We start from the raw sequence: 20,300 nt of genomic DNA on the forward strand, positions 1-20,300 counted from the left end.
TGAGCAATGGCAGTTGCGCAAGTAGAAGTAAACCATTGGGGAGAGTGGGGCTTGCTATGAAATTTCCGCATGGGAACATGTGCTTCAATTGCTCTTTTGAACTATTCAGTGGTCTCATTTGCGCACTGTTCAGCAGGAAGAGAAAAAAATATTTCCCCATGGAGCATCTCTGATAAGATATCTGATGGCTTCTCAGTCAGCCTTTTTATAATATCTTGTTTTGAGCACTGGCTCTTGAGTTTTGGGTCTAGAGTTTAGAGCGATTTCGACCATTATCACTGCATGATCAGCGTTCCCGAGTGGGCTGTCAGCATTTGTTATACACTCCTCGGGAACTGTGGTCAGAAAGAGATCTAGAAGTGATGCGTGTTGTTCTTGCTGGTCAGGGAAACGGGTTGGAAACATAACCATTTGTGATAGGGAGTGGAAATATAGCGAAGCTATGTTTTGTGCTGCCTCTGTGTGAGTAGAGAATCCAAGCCAGTTTTTGTGGTGAACATTAAAGTCACCAAATACATGTACTTGTGCGCTAGTGTCGAGGGAGAGTGCTGTGTCTATGCTGTCAGAGACTTTGTTTATTATGGTGCAGTCCTGGGTCGAGGGAGAGCGGTAGAGAAAATAAAAGTAGCTAATGTTATGTTGCATGTTTAGTCTAAAGCACATAAAGGCTTGATCGTCCGTTTCTAGGTTTGTTTCTCTAGTCAGGGGGAGGGTGTTACGAATGTAGACTCCAAGTCCGTGCATATGTCTGTCAGAGTCATTACGGCAGAGTGAGAGATAGCCAGGCATGTTAAAGTAGTTAGAGGGGATTGAGGAGTGTAGGTTAGTCTCACTTAGTGCTAAGATACCCGGGGTATTTGTTAGGAGAAATGCTTCAACATCAGCTAAATTAGTTCTAAGCCCACGGATGTTAGTGAATGCAAGCCTCAAGGGAGGAGGCAAGTTGGATTTGTTTGTCCCTAGGCCTAGTTTAAGTTTATTATTTGATTGTACTGTCATCATGTTTTTAAAGAGTTTCAGTTAGGTAAGGGGGAGCTGAACAAGCGGTGATGCAGGGTATCAGACATGCAACACAAGTAGACCATTAGCTGACCTTTCTTCAACTAGGACTGTGGCCTCAGGAAAGCCCATAGGGGATGAGTGCAGGGTCCCTTTCAATGCGCAACATGGCACTACAAACATCCCCATATTATACAACTGTTGATGGAGCAGCCGCTCTATGCTCTACCAAAGAGTTAGGGGTCTGTACTACCAGTCGGAAACAGCAGCCAGGAACTGTCAATCCAGTACCCTCAACCCATCAGAAGAAGGTCAGCCCAATCTAATTGCATAGGCATATGTGGTACTCAAGCACTCCCAAGTGCCCAGTTTTGAGGGGTGGGATGTGTCGGGAGTGAGGAAACGGCATTCATTGCCCTAGACAAGAAACAAGATCTACCATAAGTGTTTTGTCGGTTCACTGTGATAGTGTCTCTGTGCCTGACTAATAGGCAAAGAAGGAGCATGGAAGCCGGGCGATAGACAGAGCCTATCTACTCCTTAAGCAATTTAGGTTTGCAAACTGGTAATTTGTTTGAGTCACCAGCTTTAGGAATGTTGTCATCCAAGACTGGAGAGGCCTTCCTCCCCTTTGGTTTAGTTTCAGAGTTTTCCTTCTCCTAGACGGGTGATCTGGGAAGATCTACTGGGCCCATCAGCCCTGAGAGGGTTTGCTCCGCGCTTGGGTCCTAATCCAGGTATTTCTGCAACCCCGCGTGGTTAGTTAATGTTACAGGGTTAGTTTGTAGAGGTTATATATCTAATGAATAGTTACACTCCTCAAAGTGATTTAGGGACATGCAGTGGAAGCAGTTATGTGAGCAGGCTTGTTAGAAAGGTGTTAGTGTAGATTAAGACTTTTACCTTTAGGTTTTTCCATTTTTTTTAACTTTATGTTAGTTTAGGTACAGGATAACGTTATAGTGTGAGTAGGTATTAGGAATTGAGCTAAGAATTTTGCCCAGTCACTGTATATTTAGATTTACGAAGGTTAAGATGTAGGTGCAGTACAGTAAGGGTCTAACTGGAGGTTCATTTTAAGTCATGACGTATTCCGTATGTATAATTAAGTAAATAGATATTAGGGCAAGTTTTCAGTCGATGCAAATAGATAGAAGTTGTGTTAGTGTTTCTACTATTGAAGGGAGATAATTTCAGTTTTCACTTAAGAGTCATCGAGCGTTTTGCTTAACAGGGAGTATTGGATTTGCAAAACCATCTAGGAAGAAGCAATTGTTTTTTTTTTTTTTTTTTTTTTTTACATAGGCGTCACCACTTATCAAGGCCGATTGGCCACTCAAGGATAAGGGTTAAAGAGTGTAGAGTAGTCAAAAGGACAATATAGTAATCAATAGTAATGGAAGTTCGGTAAATTTGTTAACTTAAGTGGAACGGCTCATCAGAAACTTGTTCACGTTGGACTTGAAGACAACCATATTATAGACAGCTGGAAAGCAGGAAAACGGAAGACAATTCCACAGGCGTGCAGTTCTAAGAAAGAAGCTTTGATCATGGAATCTATGTTTAGGTTTAGGCACAGATAAAGAGTGTGGAAAATTATTGATAATGTTTTCAGCTAGTCTAGTGTTTCTTGTGAAAGTTTGGCGAGAGGGGACCATAGATTGAAGCTCAGTCGAACACTTTCCATGAAAATAACGATAAAGCAGAGACAAACTCGCAACATCTCTTCTGTGAGATAGAGGTTGCAGCGAAGAGAAAAGGACATCTCCCACCAGGCCACGAAGTCTATTTTGAACCCTATCAAGGCAGGACAAGTCTTTTCTAGCAGCTCCTGCCTATATGTGGCAACAGTATTCCATCCTTGGACGTATCTGGCTCTTATATAGATAGAGAATTGCATCAGCAGTGAGATATCTACTGGATCGATAGAAGGATCCGGCCATTTTTCCAGCGGCCTTGGCAACAGATTTGATGTACATATTCCATTTAAGATCAGGAGTAAAGGTCAAGCCCAGAAGCCTGTCAAAACTTGAGGCCTCCCCAAGACGAGAGCCATTCATTTTAATGCCAGATAGGGATCAGAACCTTGATGATGTAAAGATAGAAGCTTGGTTTTAGATGCATCGCTTTGCATCTGAGTGCATACTTTGGCTGGTAAGTACCAAACTGGATAGGAATGAATCATGTCAGAGGTAGAAATGTATAGATGTTTAGTGATGACTGTTAGGCGGTTAACATGTGAAAGTTAGGAGCTTGAGGCTAAGACGTGTGTATAATGTAGGGTTTTAGTGGCAGCTAGAGGGGGGAGCAGATTGTTAGCTTTCAAGGGCCGGGGTTATTAACTTACTACAGAATACAGTAAAGTTTCATTAGGATTTAGAGTTTCAAGTATTGAGAGAAAGGAATAAAATTTTTTCCTTCTTTTCCCCTATTTTGCATGCAGGTTAGACATAGGCAGTCGTCTTGGAGGTAAAGAGAAACAATTATTTCGCTGTGATTCGGAATTCATATTTATAGGCAGTCGTAAAGGTTGGGGACAAAACAATTGTATCTATTCAGAAAAAAGTCCTAGTGATGCAGCTAATATCACTGTAGATTTCAGTTACAATTATAGTAACAGTTAATTATAAGCTATATCCAGTGGTTTGGTAGAGATATCAACGAGGCCTTTTTCTTAATACAAGTGAGCATAGAGTAATTGTAGATATTAAGTATATTACTTGAATAAAGTTCTTCTGACTTCTACGGTAGAAAAAAATAAATCCACGTTTGTGTTAATTTCGGAAAAATTTATCCTGCCTAATGGTATTTTATCTCTAGCCTTAGTACAGAGCGTGGAATTAATCATTTAAACTGGAAGAGAACGTGGTTGAGTTTTGCTGGGGGGGGGGGGATTTAAAACTAAGCAAAGAAAACAAAAAGATAAATGCATATATAAATTATTAAAATGCACATAATTACAAAATGAAATAAGAAATTTAAAAGAGAAGAAATAACAAAGTATTTTTTAGGACTAGGATGATTTAGGATAACACTTAACTTGCTCCACACACGACAGCACTTCCAGAAACAACGGCTATCCATATTTGGAGGAGGAGTGGGGTGATTTCTTTGAACAGATAAGAAACGTTTTTGTACTAATTTTATCTTCCGAATTCTACGCACATGGGTGCATATGTTAATTTTCCCTTTTTTTTTTAGTTTTAGTTCTTCTAGCTTCGAAGGTAGATAAAATAAATCCATGTTTGTGTTAATTTCGGAAAAATTCATCCTGCCTAATGGTATTTTATCTCTAGCCTTAGTACAGAGCATGGAATTAATCATTTAAGCTGGAAGAGAACGTGGTTAAGTTTTGCTGGTGGTAGTGGAGGGGGGGGGTTAAAACTAAGCAAAGAAAACAAAAAGACAAATGCATATATAAATTATTAAAATGCACATAATTACAAATTACAAAATGAAATAAGAAATTTAAAAGAGAAGAAATAACAAAGTTAGTATTTTTTAGGACTAGGATGATTTAGGATAACACTTAACTTGCTCCGCGCATGACAGCACTTCCACAAACAACGGCTATCCATATTTGGAGGAGGGGTGGGGTGATTTCTTTGACCGGATATTAAACGTCTTTGTACTAATTTTATCTTCGAATTCTACGCACATGCATGTATGTTAATTTTACATTTTTTTTTTTTTAGCTTTAGTTCTAACTTCGAAGGTAGATATAAAATAAAATTATGTTCTTTCTTTAAGTACTTATTTAGATTATGACCAAATTTCTGGCTACTTTGTGTCTGCATGTAGCTAACGAAGTTTACTTTTTTGATGTCCAAAATAAAAATGCTTAGAATGGTTTCTGTGCATGTCTGCACATCCATAGCTACTTAAATAAATTCAAATAAAAGCATTCTAAGCAATCAGATGTATTTTTTCAGAATTATAAAAATTCTCCTTTTTTATTCACCTTGGATGACTATTTTTTCAATAAACAGTTGAGCCAAAATCCATGACAAAACTAAAAATTGCTATCTCAACTAGGGTATACACTTCAATTTAAATACTCCCAACTTTTCTCACTGAACTTTCTTTCTACAATGAAAACAAATGAAAGATTGATTCTTATTAATAACTTTTAATCATATATGATTTATATACTTGAGTGAGGAAATAAGGTTATGATTTTCAGACTCGTGAATAAATTGACTTGGATTTTTTCAATGTCTCAAGTAATGAATCACCCTTATTCTGCAACGACGCACAAAATATGAACAAATATTCTGTTTTTCTATGTTTCCATTTTAAACATATGAAATATCTCTTTTGTTAAGTTATGCTTTTCAATTATTTCTTTTACATTTCTGCCGTCGTCTCGGATTTAAGTATAAACTTGAAAACGTTTTCATTAAAAATGATTCTTTAAAACCGGTTCTCCCTAAAATCTCCCTATGAAATAGGAACTTGAAAAAACGATTTTGCATTGGCATCTTCCGACAAGCAGCCTGAAGATGCCGATGTGATTATCCAATCAGCAGACGACACATTTCAATGAAATTATGAAATTCATATAAACAAGAAAATTTTAAAAGTCAAAGTGAATTACAGCTATGTGAATGTAGTCAATTTTCTAAAGATCATGTTTGGTAAAGATTTATACTTGCTCTTTTTGCTATATAGGATGGCTACGAGGGATACACAAAAACGTTTTCATGGAAATGTACCAATCCAAAATGCCAAGAGTGGACATCTGCTACGTCGTGTTTTAAATCTATTGTCTTTGCATCAATTATTTGCGGCTGCCGTGTATGAAGATGCTGACACAAAGTTGCTTGAGATTGGGTCATAATCTGGATAAGTATCCTGTCTTTTATCCATTTAAATCAGAATCAAATAAACTTTATTTGCATAAACTACATATCTGAACTTGTTTTCCCAGATGCTAAAATAAAGACACAATTTTATTTTTAAGTTTCCTTTTCAAAATAAAAGAAACACATATTTTCAGTTATCATTCTATTGTTGATGCAGCTTAAAAAAAGCTAGTTTAAAATAAATTTTTTAAATAACTTATCCTAATTTCTAATCCTAATTTCAAGTGGCAAGATTCCCTCTCCCCATAGTAATAGGATAAGTCTTTTTCTGTTTTCACTATTTTTACCCCCCACCCCCCAACTCAAAAGAACACATTTTTTATAGGTAGAAAATTTCATCCTGCAGCAGTAAAATGATTCAAACATTCTTCCAGCATCCTTAACAACTGTTTGAATAGAAGTTTTCCATTTTAGATCTGAAATAAAAAGTCCAAGGAGCAAAACAAGGTTCTTCTTCAAGAAGAGAGCCATACATTTTAATTGTGTGGTAGGAGCGAATAAGACCAGAGCATTGTGGAAGCTTGGTTTTAAAGTTGGTAAAAGTAACAAGACACTTTTTTCTTTCACATGCTCCAACTCAAGAGAGAATATCAGTAAGATCTTGATTACTAATGTTCTTTGAAGTGTTGCTGTAGACAATTGTGTCATCTGCATAACAGTTATCAACAAATCACTTCAGGATATTATTGGATATTATTTAGAAGATCATTAACTTAAGTAGGAAGAGCGTCTAACCTATCTCATATATATATATATATATATATTGCTCACTGCTTGTGGGAAAGAATTTCAGCAAAGTGCTCGATTATAAAGAAAAAAAACTTTTAATATAAGAACTTAATATTTATTTATCAAAACTGTATCGAAGATCAGAAAAACATTGGTACAATCGGGTTCAAACCTAACATCAGTTAGTTAATAGTTAATAATGTTAATAATCTTATCAGTCATTATTTTCTGCTTATGACATGACCGTGGAAAAAAGGACCACATAATATATATTTCATAATTTTTATTGTTTATTTAATTATAGCTTATTTGTCCCTATTTATATGTATTTTATTTTAATATCACTTTATCAATTATTTATTTAATATATTTTTTTTGTAATTATCTGTTTAATTTATTTTGTCCTATTCTGTTCTCAATTGTATGTACTTCTGATCTTGATTAGCTATTCCTGATGTATCTAAGGGGAGTAACTCATAGATCATTTTTATTTCTTAATCTTTTGATTCATTCTTATATCACTTGAAGGGAGGTAACTCTTGTATCATTTTATTATTATAAGCTTGTAATCTTTAATTATTTAAATGTTAACAAATAAAATTGCATTCTATATGTTATTGTTAAGGGGCTACTATCAGGGACATAAGTTGCAGGGATACTATGTAGGGAGTTGAGCAGCAAAATGTTTTTTCACATTACACTTGAACTTCTGCATGCCAGTACAGTTGGAAGTAGGAACCCGGAAGGGAATTCCAAAGTCTAGCAGTTCTGAGGAAGAAACTATTAGAGAAGAAGGGATCTCTACGGTGTAGGGGTGGGACTTTGTTGCTTGTCAGGTTTGTTAAGGGTAATTACGTCGAGGGGTCACAAGGGCTTGTAGTTCGTTGGAGCATCCACCATTAAAATACTTGTAAAACAGACAGAGGGATGCAACATTTTGCCGATGGGACAAAGTTTGGAGCTTAGATGACAGTTAAGGACCAATCAGGTTTGCAACTATTTTTTGAACCGCGTCCAAGAGTGAGAGACTAATAGCAGATGCACCAGCCCAAATGTGACAACAATACTCCATATATAATTTATAGTCAGTGTTCTATATAAATTATTTTAATTTACTCAATTATAATATCAAGGCCTTTATAAATGAATACCAACTTATATAAATTCATTTAACCTATCTAGATCCTTTTATATTTGTTTTTTTTTTCTATTTTTTTTTTTTTTTTTTTTTTTTTTACAAGGGTGTCACCACTTATCAAGGCCCAGAGGCCACTCAAGGATAAGGGTTAATAGGTATACATTAGTCATTGTGATTTTAGCATAGTAAACAGTGGGAATTTTGAAACTTGGATTACTTAGGGGGACGATTCAATTAGAACTTGTTCACATTGGACTTTTTCTTTTTTTTTTTTTTTTTTTTTTCATAGGTATCAACTCATTTTCAAGGTCAAAGAGGCACAACTCAAGGATAAGGGTTAAAGAATGTACAGTAGAAATTGGACAATATAATAATCATTAGTAATGAAAATTTGTTAAATTTGATAACTTATATGGAATGGCTCATCAAGAACTTATTTACATTAGACTTGAAGACAACCATATTGTAGTCAGCCGGAAAGCAGGAAAACGGAAGACAATTCCACAGGCGTGCAGTTCTAATAAAAAAGCTTTGTTCATGGAATCTACGTTTAGGTTTAGGCACAGATAAAGAGTGGGGGGAATTATTGATAGTGTTTACAGCTAGACGAGTGTTTCTTGTGAAAGTTTTGCGAGGAGGGACCATAGATTGAAGCTCAGTCGAACACTTTCCATGAAAATAACGATACATCAGAGACAAACTCGCAACATCTCTTCTGTGAGATAGAGGTTGCAAGGAAGAGAAAAGGACATCTCCTACGAGGCTACGAAGTCTATTTTGAACTCTATCAAGGCAGGCCAAGTCCTTTCTAGCAGCTCCTGCCCAGATGTGGCAACAGTATTCCATCCTTGGACGTACCTGGCTCTTATATAGATAGAGAATTGCATCAGCAGTGAGATATCTACTGGATCGATAGAAAGATCCCACCATTTTTCCAGCGGCCTTGGCAACAGATTTGATGTACGTGTTCCGTTTAAGATCAGGAGTAATGGTCAATCCAAGAAGCTTGTCAAAACTTGAGGCCTCTTGAAGACGAGAGCCATTCATTTCAATTGATGCCAGATGTGGATCAGAATGTTGATGATGTAAAGAGAGGAGCTTGGTTTTAGATGCATTAAAAGTAACCAGCCACTCCTTTCCCCATTGTACTACATGCTCAAGATCAGAGGAGAGAGAATTGGAGAGAACTTGGTCGTTTACTGTCTTAGATGTACTACCATAAATGGTAGTGTCGTCAGCATAAATGTCTACAAATGATGTAAGGATGTGATTTGGAAGATCATTAATGTAGATCAGGAAAAGAGTTGGGCCCAGGATGGACCCCTGAGGGACACCGGCATTAATACTGTGGGCTTCTGATTTTTGTGTTTTATCTTTGTTTTTTCTATTTAATTTGGAAAATGGTATTTATTTATCTAGCTATTTGGTTAAAGTTATTTATTTATTTTATTTTTACCAAATTTTATTGTCTATGTATCTTTAAATATATTATTCCATTCTTTGTCAACATATTCGCCTAAAAATAGCCTCATATAAATATATATATATATATATATATATATATATATATATATATATATATATATATACATATATATATATATATATATATATATATATATATATATATATATATATTAATGAAAACAAAGGTATGTAGTGTTTACCTAATATACACAATGGTAAACTTCAATCTAATATAAATACCAGTATTTATAGCTAGAAAATTTAATCCCAACCGAATTAAAAAAGTTCAATATGCAATAGAGAGTAGAGCTTATTATAAGAGAAAGAAAATTAAAACTGTGAGTTGAACTTTACAATCAAAATTTATTGTTCGACTGAATACTCCAAAAAACAATTTACAAAGTCCTTATTCCGTGGAGTTTCAAAGAATGCTATTCTTGTTATTCTTCTCATCAGAGGACATCAAGAAATCAGCAAATTATATTTGTAGCAATGTTAGAATTTGCTAGTTAATTTATTGTAGTTATAAATTGCCAAATAAAAAAAAAAATGGAAAATACAATCTAAAAAAAATATATAAAAAACTTTTTGTATTTAATATTTTTATTATTATTTTATTTTTCAAGCGGACATCCGCTATTAGTCACAAAAATGTATCGAAATGAAAAAGAAAAAGAAAGCCGTTGAAAAAACTGGAAATTTGTAATATGGACAGCGTTCATTCCTAGCAATCATGTTCGAAAGAGTTCACATGGATTATTTTAGCCGTTTGTGGAAAAAGATTGTATTTTTTTTATTTATTTTATTTTTTTTTAAATGTTGCAACGTAATAGCGTTTAATCCAAACAGCAAAAATGAGACGCAATTGATTTCAATATGTATAATGAAATTGAAACAAAATTGTTAAATGGTAAAAATAATGTAATTAATAGTTATCATAATGATAGTACAGTAAAGTATTAATACAAAGGTTTTAAATAATAATAATGAAACTCCCCACGAGGGCAGAGTTAGAGACAATGTCAGTGTTTTAATGGGGCATAAATTCTGTCCTCCCTTCTACAAAAATAGCACACAGGATAGGGACAAAAATAAATAATAATAATATTAAAATTAATATTAGTTAATAATTAATATTAATTAAAATTAATATTAGTTAATAATTAAATGGGAATAAAAATAGTCTCAGTCCTGAACAAAAATAGAAATTGTCTCGGTCCCAAAGGAATTCTCATACAAGAACAATATCAGAGCAGGTACTTAAATGTATGTGCTCTTGGCCCGAAAGTCACTCTGTGCGTATTAATAATGGCAATATTTATAATAATAATAATTCTGATTTCGTTTATCAACGTTTCTCTGGAAAGGAAGGATTCATTTCCAGAGGATTTCCCTCAACCCACTTTTCAAACTAGGAGCTTTAAAGATCAAGGATTTTCCTAAGGATGTTGGTGATTGCAGAAGTCTGAAGGCCTCCTAAAACATCGGGGATTTGTAGTTTTTTCAATTGTCCTTCCAGACGACTTGATACTACTCCTAGTGTACCAACTATGATCGGAATTATTTGTATTTTAACCCCGTGTATACGCCTTATCTCCAAGGTCAATGGAGCATAATTGCTCCACTTCTCATTCTCTTTCTCTCTCACATTCCTGTCCCAGGGTACTGAAAACTCTACAATCTGCCAGTTTTTTGAGACTTTGTTAATGACAACAAAATCAGGATGATTATATTCCAATTGCTTGGTCGTTATGACACTTTTGTCCCACCATACCTCTACCTTGCCATCCTCACTTGTTCTCACTTTATCAGGCACCTCCTCAAACCATTTTCCAACACACTTCATCGCAACTTTCTTACACACCTCTCAATATATCCAGAGTCCCATGCGATCATGTCTTTTGCAGTACTCTCTCTGGGCCAGTCCACAATACCCTGCTGCAAGGTTCGTAATTGACTCTGAGGTCTTCCCACAAATCCAGCATTCTGCAGCAACTTCCTCTCCTAGAACCACTTTTTTGAACAATCGTGTTCCTAATGCCTGCACAAACAAAAGCTTCAGTACTCTTAGCCAGATACCCAGCTCTTAGCCATTGCCATGATGTTTCATCAGCCACTTCTGCTATATCCTGGAAGAACCTTCCATGCATTTTCTTCCTAGCCAATTCCTCTGCCCTTTCTCTATCCATACGTTTCACATAATCAGCCTTGGTCTCACATACCTCCACTTCATTGGCCACAACCTTATGCATCCACTCCTCACTTCTAACCACATGTTCCTTCAATGACATCTCGGTTCTAACACAATCTTTTACACTTTTCAATCCTCTCCCACCATCTTTCCTCTTTTGATACAGCCTTGCTACGCTACTTCGAATATGAAATATACCAGACATAATAATAATAGTAATAATAATAATAATAGTATAAATAATAATATTTATATTGTAACCATAGACAAATAATAGCTTCTACATAAAAAAATGATGTGCATAAGTTTACAGATATATATGCATACACAATTAACACCCACATATACGCATACATACCAATACATAGCCACATGCAATGAACATACATATATAATACATGCATTTCCATGCACACGCACACACATGTGTGTGTGTGTGTGTGTTGTTTATTTGTTTTTGTTAGCGATACTTTTTGAATTCAATTATATATACAAAAGTGCATTTTTACCTAAATGCAAATAATGGAATAATTTTTGCCTTTGACCAATTTGGTATCCCCAAGTGGGGAGCGGCATATGTATTGTTATATATAATTATCCACTGACACATGTTTCATCCTCTACAACTTTTTAGAGTGACTGAATCTAACAAGATTCATAATGTGCCTTCAATAAGTTTCCAGACTTTTTTATACAAGCATTTAAAATTGTTGTAGACTCTTGAAAATTCATTATGTTATTGCTATGCATCTTATTTTTATGATTTCAGGTTCAAATGAACAGCTACAGCAGGAATTGGATTACATCCTACTAAAGCCTGATTGTCACATCTGGTGGATTTCAAAAATGCCATTTGGACGTAGGAACACTTAAAATAAAGGATATGTAATAAAATTCTGTTGTAAACTTGGAAAATCTGCCACAAAATGAATAGAATGCTTTAGACTGCTTTTGGATCACTTGGCATAAATCAACCATCTGTTTTTGAGTGGCATAAGAAATTCAAGGAAGGTAGGGGATCTGTGAGGGATGATGAGATGTGTGTGAGGAGGAAGGAAGTCATAACACTAGACTTGATTGGCCAAATAAAGAATTTCATGGATAAGGACAATCGTGTGTCTATAGAGACAATAAGTGCACAGTTTGATGTCGGTGTGGGAACTGTACACACAATTATTTGTGAGAAACTGAAGCTGCAAAAGATTTACAAAAGTTTGTCTCAAGGGCGCTTCGAAAAGATCAGAAAGAAAGATATTGTCATTACAGCAGGGAGATGAGTGAGCTGATCACTTGATATCCTGCAGTTCTTGATGCTCTGTTGACATGCAATAAATCTACTGCTGGATCTGCTGCTCTGACGCAGAGATCAAGAGACAGAGTTCTCAGTGGAAGTATGCTGTCTCTCTCACGCCCAAGAAGACCAGATAGAGCAAATCCACCCAGAAACTTATAATAATCTCTTTTTTTAACAACATTGGCATGATCTACAGTCAACAAGCAATACTATGTTGAGATTTCGAGGAAATTCAGGAAGAGATTACATCAGAAGAGGCCAGCACTAATCGGGTCAGTGACATTTCCACCAGGACTATGCACCAGTCCAAAGTCCATCCTCCTCACACACTATTTGACCAAGATGGGCATCAAGACAGTTTCTCACCCTCCTCATTGTCTACACCTTGCTTCTGTGACTTGTGGTTATTCTTTAAGCTCAATGAAAATTAAGATGCTGTTGTTATGAGACAAGATGAAAGAGGTTGTGACACGAATCATTGACACGCTCACACAAGAGGAATTCTATGGGGCCTTCCAGAAGTTGTTGAAATGGTACAAAAAGTGCATTGTGAAGGGGATTAGAGTTTCTTGTGTGTACTATCATTAAATGTTCGCTTATAAAAAGGTCTGGAGACTTATTGAAGACACCTCATATTAAAAACATGACTAATTGAGTCACTCTTTGAACTCAGGTTAGATTGTCTGAATTAGAAAAAAAATTAGTTTGCCAAGTTAGTCACTTTTCCTTTCTGACTTTTCTTTCTCTTTGCAGCTTCATGTTAAATAAAATTACTACTACAAGTGATATTTCCTTTTGGTTCTAACAGGCTATTCCAATTTCTTTGTTTTTTTTTCCATTTGTATTACATTCATTTTGTTGAACTTGACAATTTTTCTGTCAAACTTGGTAATCTGTATGGCATTTCAAACAGAACTCTTTATGTACGTGACAGTTTGCTCTCATTCTGTTATTTATGACCAGGGAGGAAAGTCTTGCATAATTTTTAATTGCATTCTTACAATCACCCACACTGAAGATTGAACCTTACACTTTCAGAAGATTGTCACTTAGAACTGATTATTACTTAGTACTTACATTCTTTAAACCATAGGTCTTTCCTGGGTTTGATAGAAAGATTTCAAAGTTTGGTAAGATGTACTTTAAGGAGGTCAAAGGTTACATTAGCCGAGAATAACATCCAAGATGAGAACATTCGTCCAATTTATGAATTTTCACTTAAAAAATTTATTAATCTTCACCTAAAAAAATTATTAATCTTCACTTAAAAAAATTTATTAATCTTCACTTAAAAAATTTATTAATCTTCACCTAAAAAATTTATTAATCTTCACCTAAAAAATTTATTAATCTTCACTTCAAAAAATTTATTAATCTTCACCTAAAAAATTTATTAATCTTCACTTGAAAAAATTATTAATCTTCACCTAAAAAATTTATTAATCTTCACCTAAAAAATTTATTAATCTTCACTTCAAAAAATTTATTAATCTTCACTTAAAAAATTTATTAATCTTCACCTAAAAAATTTATTAATCTTCACCTAAAAAATTTATTAATCTTCACTTTAAAAAATTTATTAATCTTCACTTAAAAAAATTATTAATCTTTACTTAAAAAATTTATTAATCTTTACTTAAAAAATTTATTAATCTTCACTTAAAAAAATTTATTAATCTTTACTTGAAAAATTTATTAATCTTCACTTAAAAAATTTATTAATCTTTACTTAAAAAATTTATTAATCTTCACTTGAAAAAATTTATTAATCTTCACTTAAAAGAATTTATTAATCTTTACTTAAAAAATTTATTAATCTTTACTTAAAAAATTTATTAATCTTCACTTAAAAAAATTTATTAATCTTTACTTAAAAAATTTATTAATCTTCACTTAAAAAATTTATTAATCTTCACCTAAAAAATTTATTAATCTTCACCTAAAAAATTTATTATTCTTCACTTTAAAAAATTTATTAATCTTCACTTAAAAAAAATTAATCTTTACTTAAAAAATTTATTAATCTTCACTTAAAAAATTTATTAATCTTCACTTGAAAAAATTTATTAATCTTCACTTAAAAAAATTTATTAATCTTCACTTTAAAAAATTTATTAATCTTCACCTAAAAAATTTATTAATCTTCACCTAAAAAATTTATTAATCTTCACCTAAAAAATTTATTAATCTTCACTTAAAAGAACTTATTAATCTTCACTTTAAAAAATTTATTAATCTTCACCTAAAAAATTTATTAATCTTCACTTAAAAGAATTTATTAATCTTCACTTTAAAAAATTTATTAATCTTCACTTGAAAAAATTTATTAATCTTCACTTAAAAAAAATTTATTAATCTTCACCTAAAAAAATTTATTAATCTTCACCTAAAAAATTTATTAATCTTCACCTAAAAAAATTTATTAATCTTCACCTAAAAAAATTTATTAATCTTCACCTAAAAAATTTATTAATCTTCACCTAAAAGAATTTATTAATCTTCACCTAAAAAATTTATTAATCTTCACCTAAAAAAATTTATTAATCTTCACCTAAAAAATTTATTAATCTTCACTTAAAAAAATTTATTAATCTTCACCTAAAAAATTTATTAATCTTCACTTAAAAAAATTTATTAATCTTCACTTAAAAAAAATTTATTAATCTTCACCTAAAAAATTTATTAATCTTCACTTAAAAAAATTTATTAATCTTCACTTAAAAAAATTTATTAATCTTCACTTAAAAAATTTATTAATCTTCACTTAAAAAATTTATTAATCTTCACTTAAAAGAATTTATTAATCTTCACCTAAAAAAATTTATTAATCTTCACCTAAAAAATTTATTAATCTTCACCTAAAAAATTTATTAATCTTCACTTAAAAAAATTTATTAATCTTCACCTAAAAAATTTATTAATCTTCACTTAAAAGAATTTATTAATCTTCACTTTAAAAAAATTATTAATCTTCACCTAAAAAAATTATTAATCTTCACCTAAAAAATTTATTAATCTTCACCTAAAAAATTTATTAATCTTCACCTACAAAATTTATTAATCTTCACCTAAAAAATTTATTAATCTTCACTTAAAAAATTTATTAATCTTCACCTAAAAAATTTATTAATCTTCACTTAAAAAATTTATTAATCTTCACCTACAAAATTTATTAATCTTCACCTAAAAAATTTATTAATCTTCACTTAAAAGAATTTATTAATCTTCACTTAAAAAAATGTATTAATCTTCACTTAAAAAATTTATTAATCTTCACTTAAAAAAATTTATTAATCTTCACTTAAAAAAATTTATTAATCTTCACTTAAAAAAAATTATTAATCTTCACTTGAAAAAATTATTAATCTTCACCTAAAAAAATTCGCCAAAATTGTTCAAATGTCTAGTATCAAAAAAATTTTGCATAATTTAAATTAAAATTTGATGTGAATTCAATTTCAAACTTAAGCATAACAATATTTCTTAAAGCAATGTCCGAAGATATGCCATAGCATGTGGTGTTCTGCAATTCCATTGTGAACAACTGGTTAGCATTGTGCTGTAGGTATAAAATGTTTTTTGTTTCTCTAATTGACTTGTAGTACTTGTTTTTTTGAATAACAACCTCCTCAAATTCTTGCTCTTTATCTATTCTTGGCGGCTGAAAAGATCAACGAATAACTCTATTAGTTGCTTCTGGATTTCAGTTTACTTTTTAAAACAATTTATGACATCAAAATGAACTGTGATTTCTCAAGCAACTTCCGTAAGTATAATAGATTTGAAAATGTTGTATATTGTGATTCCTGGGCAGCAGCAAGTTGCCAGGCATGTAAGGAAACAAAAGATAACATTGCGATATATTTATTAATGTTACTAAATATGAAATATTTCAATAGAGAAGAATGTTACAAAATATAACAGTTAACATTTCGTTGTTAGAATGCAAGTTAAATGAACTAAAATTGCTATGAGTAGTTCGGAATCCAGAGAGTAAAAACTACAGTTTACAATAAACAATAAGATGACCTTGTTGGTGACATAAGATAATGAACAACGAGTTATCATATATTCACAAAACCGTGGAAGAAAGTCAGTCAGTCTTAATTGGCCAGCAGACACGGAAGGAGATATTGTCGCTGCAGTCCATGAAAGCACTTATGGATCAACTAGATCTGACGTAGAACAAGAGAAATGCGTGTAACTTTAAGGAAAGTCACTGACATCAAATAACTCTGTATGAATATATAACTTCACATTATAGCATTTCCTTTGGAGAAAATGTGTTTTAATTACAAAACTCACATCAAGATCACAGCCGGGAAAAAAGAACTATTCAGAAGATATGGTTCCCATTTGTCTGAGCCAAGCAGACAAAGATGTTATTCAAGGATGCTTAAAGAACTGTCTATAAAATGAACAGAGTTACATAGACACGTGTTACACATGCATTAAAAGAGACACTAGATGACATGATCAGCTATGTACACATCTACTTCTCAAAAACACATGTACATACACACGAGTATATAATAAAAAGATATGTTGGGCATTTTGATGTCAAAAACAAATTGATTTTTTTCATTTTTCATTCAAATACTTTCTCTCATGACGTCACATCTTGTCACATTGAAACTTTGAATCTTTTTTACTTAACACATTTGCAATATTGCTACAAGTGTATTTTTTCAACCAAATTGATTTTTTCATTTTTCATTCAAATACTTTCTCTCATGACGTCACATCTTGTCACATTGAAACTTTGAATCTTTTTTACTTAACACATTTGCAATATTGCTACAAGTGTATTTTTTCAACCAAATTGATTTTTTCATTTTTCATTCAAATACTTTCTCTCATGACGTCACATCTTGTCACATTGAAACTTTGAATCTTTTTTACTTAACACATTTGCAATATTGCTACAAGTGTATTTTTTCAACCAAATTGATTTTTTCATTTTTCATTCAAATACTTTCTCTCATGACGTCACATCTTGTCACATTGAAACTTTGAATCTTTTTTACTTAACACATTTGCAATATTGCTACAAGTGTATTTTTTCAACCAAATTGATTTTTTCATTTTTCATTCAAATACTTTCTCTCATGACGTCACATCTTGTCACATTGAAACTTTGAATCTTTTTTACTTAACACATTTGCAATATTGCTACAAGTGTATTTTTTCAACCAAATTGGATGTTTTCATTTTTCATTCAAATACTTTCTCTCATGACGTCACATCTTGTCACATTGAAACTTTGAATCTCTTTTACTTAACACATTTGCAATATTGCTACAAGTGTATTTTTTCAACCAAATTGGATGTTTTCATTTTTCATTCAAATACTTTCTCTCATGACGTCACATCTTGTCACATTGAAACTTTGAATCTCTTTTACTTAACACATTTGCAATATTGCTACAAGTGTATTTTTTCAACCAAATTGATTTTTTCATTTTTCATTCAAATACTTTCTCTCATGACGTCACATCTTGTCACATTGAAACTTTGAATCTCTTTTACTTAACACATTTGCAATATTGCTACAAGTGTATTTTTTCAACCAAATTGGATGTTTTCATTTTTCATTCAAATACTTTCTCTCATGACGTCACATCTTGTCACATTGAAACTTTGAATCTCTTTTACTTAACACATTTGCAATATTGCTACAAGTGTATTTTTTCAACCAAATTGATTTTTTCATTTTTCATTCAAATACTTTCTCTCATGACGTCACATCTTGTCACATTGAAACTTTGAATCTCTTTTACTTAACACATTTGCAATATTGCTACAAGTGTATTTTTTCAACCAAATTGGGTTTTTTCATTTTTCATTCAAATACTTTCTCTCATGACGTCACATCTTGTCACATTGAAACTTTGAATCTCTTTTACTTAACACATTTGCAATATTGCTACAAGTGTATTTTTTCAACCAAATTGATTTTTTCATTTTTCATTCAAATACTTTCTCTCATGACGTCACATCTTGTCACATTGAAACTTTGAATCTCTTTTACTTAACACATTTGCAATATTGCTACAAGTGTATTTTTTCAACCAAATTGGATGTTTTCATTTTTCATTCAAATACTTTCTCTCATGACGTCACATCTTGTCACATTGAAACTTTGAATCTCTTTTACTTAACACATTTGCAATATTGCTACAAGTGTATTTTTTCAACCAAATTGATTTTTTCATTTTTCATTCAAATACTTTCTCTCATGACGTCACATCTTGTCACATTGAAACTTTGAATCTCTTTTACTTAACACATTTGCAATATTGCTACAAGTGTATTTTTTCAACCAAATTGGATGTTTTCATTTTTCATTCAAATACTTTCTCTCATGACGTCACATCTTGTCACATTGAAACTTTGAATCTCTTTTACTTAACACATTTGCAATATTGCTACAAGTGTATTTTTTCAACCAAATTGATTTTTTCATTTTTCATTCAAATACTTTCTCTCATGACGTCACATCTTGTCACATTGAAACTTTGAATCTCTTTTACTTAACACATTTGCAATATTGCTACAAGTGTATTTTTTCAACCAAATTGATTTTTTCATTTTTCATTCAAATACTTTCTCTCATGACGTCACATCTTGTCACATTGAAACTTTGAATCTCTTTTACTTAACACATTTGCAATATTGCTACAAGTGTATTTTTTCAACCAAATTGGATGTTTTCATTTTTCATTCAAATACTTTCTCTCATGACGTCACATCTTGTCACATTGAAACTTTGAATCTCTTTTACTTAACACATTTGCAATATTGCTACAAGTGTATTTTTTCAACCAAATTGATTTTTTCATTTTTCATTCAAATACTTTCTCTCATGACGTCACATCTTGTCACATTGAAACTTTGAATCTCTTTTACTTAACACATTTGCAATATTGCTACAAGTGTATTTTTTCAACCAAATTGGATGTTTTCATTTTTCATTCAAATACTTTCTCTCATGACGTCACATCTTGTCACATTGAAACTTTGAATCTCTTTTACTTAACACATTTGCAATATTGCTACAAGTGTATTTTTTCAACCAAATTGATTTTTTCATTTTTCATTCAAATACTTTCTCTCATGACGTCACATCTTGTCACATTGAAACTTTGAATCTCTTTTACTTAACACATTTGCAATATTGCTACAAGTGTATTTTTTCAACCAAATTGGATGTTTTCATTTTTCATTCAAATACTTTCTCTCATGACGTCACATCTTGTCACATTGAAACTTTGAATCTCTTTTACTTAACACATTTGCAATATTGCTACAAGTGTATTTTTTCAACCAAATTGATTTTTTCATTTTTCATTCAAATACTTTCTCTCATGACGTCACATCTTGTCACATTGAAACTTTGAATCTCTTTTACTTAACACATTTGCAATATTGCTACAAGTGTATTTTTTCAACCAAATTGATTTTTTCATTTTTCATTCAAATACTTTCTCTCATGACGTCACATCTTGTCACATTGAAACTTTGAATCTCTTTTACTTAACACATTTGCAATATTGCTACAAGTGTATTTTTTCAACCAAATTGATTTTTTCATTTTTCATTCAAATACTTTCTCTC

At 32.0% G+C, this 20,300-nt stretch overlaps 1 protein-coding gene across 1 annotated transcript in view; it reads left to right on the plus strand.

Moving 5' to 3' along the window:
- Positions 1–20,300, plus strand: part of LOC145263163 (uncharacterized) — a 43,163-nt gene that overhangs the window by 15,159 nt on the left and 7,704 nt on the right. The gene's annotated exons all lie outside the window — the stretch shown is intronic.

The sequence above is a fragment of the Euprymna scolopes genome, chromosome 38 (assembly GCF_053919585.1).
Source record: "Euprymna scolopes isolate OS-2025 chromosome 38, ASM5391958v1, whole genome shotgun sequence".
NCBI classification, from domain to species: Eukaryota; Metazoa; Mollusca; class Cephalopoda; order Sepiida; family Sepiolidae; genus Euprymna; species Euprymna scolopes.